The sequence below is a fragment of the Acinonyx jubatus genome, chromosome C1 (assembly GCF_027475565.1).
Source record: "Acinonyx jubatus isolate Ajub_Pintada_27869175 chromosome C1, VMU_Ajub_asm_v1.0, whole genome shotgun sequence".
Taxonomy (NCBI): Eukaryota; Metazoa; Chordata; class Mammalia; order Carnivora; family Felidae; genus Acinonyx; species Acinonyx jubatus.
This window is the reverse complement of record NC_069381.1, coordinates 97,483,104-97,489,103: the sequence shown is the minus strand read 5'-3', so window position 1 is coordinate 97,489,103 and position 6,000 is coordinate 97,483,104. Positions and strand designations below refer to the sequence as shown.

Sequence of the window (6,000 nt, the reverse complement as noted above, 5' to 3'; positions counted from 1 at the left end):
CTATGAATACTAATTCTGGGGGTGTCTGGGTGGCTCAGTCGGCTGAAGGTGCCACTTCAGTCAGGGTCATGATCTCAGTTTTTGAGTTCAAGCCCTGTGTCTGGCTTGCTGCTGTCAGCGCAGAGCCCTCTTTGGGGCCCTCTGCACCCACCCGCCTCTCCCATGCTCGTGCTTTCTCTCTCTCTCTCTCGCTCTCAGAAATAAAAACATTAACAAAATGTATTAATTCTGGCCCAGTTGCGCCTGACCACATGTGTACCGATGCCCGGCACATGCAGAGAGGTCCCAGATGGGCTCCAGTTTCATCCACAGCCCCAACCAGCCCTGGCCCTCCTTGATGCTTCATTGTACTGGCAGCTTCCATCCCACTGGCTGCTCACGCTTCCTGTTGGGGGATTTTCAGCAACACAGCTGCGGGTAGATGTTGTGGTGCACGTGACTTTTTTTCCCCCCCTCATTCGAGGTTTTTTTCCGTCCATCCCCAGAACAATCCCTGTTTGCCCATTTTCCTGCCCAAGCTTTTAACTGTTTAGGTCAGTTTTTTTCTCTTTTCGCTCCAAAATGTTACTGGGTGTTGAATTTCACATTTCGCACTGTTAAGTCTGTGAAATGCATTCCCAGAAGGACCCCCACGACTCCCAAGTCTTGAGTGGGACACCTGTGTGAAGTTCTGTACCCTGGTCTCTGCTCCACCCTCATCCAGCCACTGAAGTAGATGGAAAAAGGCTCTTCCCTTTTTCACAGAACGTGATGATAAAGATACCATGGAGGCTTTCCCCAGAGCCACTGGCTCCCTTACTAGGAGAAGGGGAAGCCTATGATACCACTACTGGAGATGTAATCCTTTGGTCTAATTCAAGCATTTCCTCTAGTTAAAATGAATCTGTCTAAGAGGGGTCACTCCAGCATAAATGAGTCACCTGGGCCTTCTAAGGAGGCTTCTGAAGAAGTAAAGGATGTCGGGAGATCACGGTATAAGTTCCAGAGTGGGAGCGGTGGGGCTATATGGTGGGGCCAGGGCTGGAATAGGGTTGAGGGAGGTGGATGGCATAGGCAGGAAGAATACGTTCTCGACTGACGAGCCTCCCACTGTTGCTGAGGGCTGGTCCATCCCAGGTGCGCTGGCTTCTGGCTGAAGCAGGGTCCTGAGACCAGGTGTGGGGCCTGCTCGCCCTTCCTGGGCCCTAAGTGACCTCAAGACAACTGGCCTCGGTAGGAGCCTCGGATTCTGCAAAATAATCAGCTAACCCAATGGGGGAGGAAAAAAAAAAAACCTGGGCTCCCTTGGTTTGGGGAGTTTATTTTATTTCGGTTCTCTTTGTTCAACTGACTGGTTGTTCATGAAAGTGACCAAGTGTGTCACTGAGCGGCCTGGCTGCTTTGTGAAGAGTCACACATGAACGGCACGACCGGTTCTTTTGTTCTCCAGTAACCACAGCCTTAAAAACCAGTCTCTCTGTCGGTGCACAAGTGGGGCCTCTGGGCATATGGCCTTGTACCCAGGAAGGCCGATGCCGGGGTAGGAGAGGCCCAGGGTCCATTTTTGAAGCCCCTCTTTGTCAGCTGGGGGACCCTCCATGCCCTAATCTTTTCACCTGCAGATGGGGATACAGTGACACCAAGCTGGTAGAGTTATTTAAGGAAGAATGATCCTGCACATGAAGGGCTTACACAGTGCCTGGCAAATACTAAGCATCCAGTAGATGCCAGTTTGCTAGTTTTAATCCTAGGGGAGGCCCAACAGGCCAGGTATTTAATAACTAGCGTGTTGACAATCAGGAAGATGTACAGCCTCTTTCCAACAAGCCGAATTTATCCTCAGAGTAGTTCCAGGGACGAAGACACAGCTACGCATAAGGGTGGAGCGGGGGGCAGAAGGAAGAAGGTCTCTCTCCACAGTGTCCTACAAACTACCCTGCAATGTAGGAAGCCGCACCTACATTGAGTGTGGCCTTCTGGGGGAAGGAGCAAGGATTGGGAATTTGGAGAACCCTGAGCCAGACTGATTTCCAGTCCACTGCTCTCAGGAAAAGGATTTGCGTCCTCAACGCACATACAGGTGTATGGCCTCAGCGACTGTACATTTACATGCACACACACGCACACACATTCACTCACTTCAGGCTGGAACACCATTGCATCGAGTGTATTTTTTTCTGGTCTTCCTTCTTATCTCTTACATCCTTTGCAGTCCATTTGGGCATAATTATTATTGCTTTGCTGGCTCGGTTCTGCAGCTCTCTAGAGTGTAGCAGATGTCGACAGCTCTGAAAGATCCCATGCTATTACACAGCAGAACAAATGAGGATGTCAGAAAAGGCTCTTCAGTCTAACAAGAAAACAGAGGAAAGAGACAAAAAGAATAAAGCCTTTGGAGACCAGCAGACTCGCTCTGATTAGATCTTATGCTAACATGATGCCCACTCTGCGTACTAACAGTGATTTAATATGTTTAAACGATACAGGGGAAATACGTCTTGGGGAAAAAAAGAGAAAGGAGAATTTCTTCCCTGGCAGGCATGATTAAGATGGTGTGGGCTCCCTAGGAACACACAACTGCAGCGTGAGACTGTGGAGTGCTGGCCCAAGCATATTTGCCTACAATGCCTGACATGGTCTCGTTATCCTGGGCAGCCACTGTTTTCCCCAACACACAGGGGCCCCACCGGATGCTCCGATGGCTTAGCCGGCCGGTGCGTGCTGGGGTGGCGGCCTCACTGCCGGGCCATTGTTCCTTCTCTTGACATGGGAAGCTGAACTTTAAAAGCATTTTACATATGGGGCCACAAGTCCACACACCTTAAGCTTCCCAGAACAAAGATACAAGATACTCTAGAGTTTTGGAAGTGGGGAAGAGAGAAGTCTCTAATCAAATGGACGTACCAAAGTCCATGTATTATAGATTGTATCATGCAATTTACTAACTGAACAGGTCTCTGGTTCCTTTCTCTGAACCTATTTACTCATTTCCTATTTATAGTCCTAACTATTAATGTAATAGTTCTTTCACCAGACCGCAGCAGAACAGGGGAGAGAGGATTCAGAAGGGCCAATTTTGGGATAGCAAAGGCAGAGTGAAAGGTATATATGCAGCTATTCAAAAAATCCTGACAGTATCAGCTATCTGATAAGTTGGCTGTAAATGAGAAGATACAAACACCACAAGGAAGTAGAGAGCATTATATGTGTTTGTTTCCTTATTTGTTCTTAAATCCTTCCACAGTGGGTCTGCCTGGCAGCTTTTGTTATATGGATAAAGAGTATAGTACATACTTCAAAAATCCCCAAAGAATAGAAGTTTAAGAAAATAAATGAAATGAAATGAAATGAAATGAAATGAAATGAAATAAAACAAAATAAAATAAAAACTCCCTGAAGGGGAACAGGTTATCAGCATTCATTGTTGAAATGCAATAAATCAAAAACTGCAGGACTTGCCCCTGTGCCTAAAAGTGCCCCGACTCCCTAGTCCAGATGTTAGGACTAGTCCAGAAGCAGAGATGGCCTCAGTAGGAGAAGAACTCAAAAGGTCACCTGGTCCAGCGTCTGCTTCTGACAAGTGATCAGTTGGCCCGTGCTGGATGCCATCTAGGGACACTCCCTCATGAGATGCCAGTCCAATCGTCAAGAGTGCTCAAATTATTAGAAAGTGCATTGTTACTTGAACCTAAACATGCCTCTGTATTTTCACCCCCTTGGCCATGGCTCTGCCTTCCAGGCCTCCAGGAAGGAACACTTGAAGCCTGTTATACATATGAAGGCAGGGATCCTAACACCCGCCTTCTTCCTTGTGTCCCTCCCACCATGGCCCAGCCTGCCTTTTCTCATCCCATATGTCTATGATCTCAAGTCTTCAACTCTGTCTGTGTAGAGATATTACTTTTATAAGGTGACCGGATATACCAAGGTATAAGGTATATCAGCTCTATCTAGGTGTAAGCCAAAGGGCCCAAAGGCAGCCTGGAATGGTGGTTTAGCACAAGGTGGGATCAGAACACCATGTTCATGTCCCGGCTCTTGTATGTGACTTTGGACACGTTACTCAGTCTCCTCGGGCTTCAGTTTCCTTATCTGTAAGATGGGGTAATAGTAGCCCCTGACAGGATAGTGAGACTGGATGAGAGAATCCACAGAAAGATGTTTGCCATATAGCAAACTGAAAATAAGAGCCATCATTTTGGAGGAAGAAAGGTTATTGCCTCTCTTATATTCTACCCCCTTCCCGTTACAGTCCAAATTTACGGCGCACCAGTGATTCGTTTTGAGCCGATAACCAACTGAAACATCTCTATCATTTCCACATAGGCTACTATCAAAGCGCATCTGCTGCTCATTCCATCTTAGTTGTTTGTTTATTTTAAACAAGTGCAGGACTTTGCATTTATCCCCATTAAACATAATCTTATTAGATCTGGTCCATTGTTTCAGTCCGTCAGATCTTTTTTGCATCCCAATTGTGCCATCCAACTTATGAGCTAGCTCTTCCAGCTTTGTGTCACCCACAAATTTTATCACCAGGCCATCAACGTCTTCATCCAAGTCATTAATAAAAATAGTTAACAAGGCAAGACGGAGGCCAGAAACCTGTAGTGTGAAAGATCCTTTCTCCGGATCGTCATCAATCTATTAATTAGTACTCTATATTCAATCAGTTCTTCATCTACCTGATCCGGCTACCTTCTGCTCCTGCCCAGAGGTTCATCTCATCTGTCTTCAAGGACAGGGACTTTAGCTGTCAAAAGGACTGCTACAAACGCATTCTGTTTACACAATACCCAAAAACCAGTCTAGCAACTCTCAGAAAGAAATGTGGTACATCCGGGAAAATGCATTGACTCCTTGCTTCTCACCTGGAGACAATGTCCAGCTCGCGTGACCAAAGATCATCCAAACTGCCTGCCCATTTTTTTAAAAGATCGTAACTTTCCAGTGGCAGGGCTTCTAGCCCCTTCCCTCAAAGTCTCAGCTCTTCAAAAGCAGATAAGTCTCCTAGAATTTAATTTATCTGGCCAGGCCCTGGGACCCTGAGCGGGCCTTTAGAACATTCCTTATTTCTTGCCTGGGTTTCCATTTTCTGTCACCAACATCTGTGGGAACCTTGCCTCTTCCAACTTGAAGTTTCTTTCCTGGATAGGGAATATACTCTGTATGATTTTTGTGTTACCCAATAAGAGTATTGATCAAGCCACGGATGCGAGCGCCAATAAGAGTATTGATCAAGCCACGGATGTGTTTTTGTCCCTTGCCAAACATAACTAACAACTTTGTTTGAGAAGTCTGGGTGTCTCTTAGCAGCCCCAGGAGCAGTACCAGCAAAAAACTAGATGGCTCACCAGAAGCCAGCTTGTAATGGCAGTAGTACCAAGAGGGATCTGTCCCAGTCACTGGCTTCCTGACTGTCCCCTGTCTCCATTTCTCACCCTCAGATTCTGAACCAAAACTTTCCACTATGGCTGGAGACAAACAGTGTTTAAGATCTTGGAATTCTAAGTCCATCAAATGCTAACACACACTCTACACGTGCCTGGTGCAGATCTATAAGGGAGACACAGTAGTAATTACCTCTTAGAGTGGCTGTGAAGATCACATGATATAATGGCTTTAAAACTGCCTGGTCCAGGCGCCTGGGTGGCTGGTTAACCGTCTGACTTTGGCTCAGGTCATGATCTCACCATTCGTGGGTTCGAGCCTCATGTCGGGCTCTGTGCTGACGGCTCAGAGCCTAGAGCCTGCTTCAGATTCTGTGTCTCCCTCTCTCTCTGCCCCACCCCTACTTTCACTGTGTCTCTCAAAAATGAATAAACATTAAAAAATTAAAAACAAACAAAAAAGTGCCTGGCCCATGCGGGGTCGAATAGTGGTCCTGCACTATTAGCTTCTGGTTTCTGTCTTGTTCTTGTCCCCATTTGGTTCTACTCTTGTCACCAGTCCTTGGCCCCTTTCAAGCCTGTACTAGATCTGTCTCAAACTTTAATTTTCGACTTGCCCCTCACAGACTGG

At 46.7% G+C, this 6,000-nt stretch overlaps 1 long non-coding RNA gene across 1 annotated transcript in view; it reads right to left on the bottom strand.

Annotated features, from left to right (window-relative positions):
* Positions 1–983: 983 nt before the first annotated feature.
* The window catches only part of LOC113599174 (uncharacterized), a 113,932-nt gene continuing 108,915 nt past the window's right edge, over positions 984–6,000 (bottom strand). Inside the window, exons 5-6 of the long non-coding RNA XR_008295174.1 lie at positions 4,851–5,126; positions 984–2,329 (exon numbers count right to left, since the gene is read on the bottom strand). This is a non-coding gene — a long non-coding RNA (uncharacterized LOC113599174). The remainder of the gene's footprint in view (positions 2,330–4,850; positions 5,127–6,000) is intronic.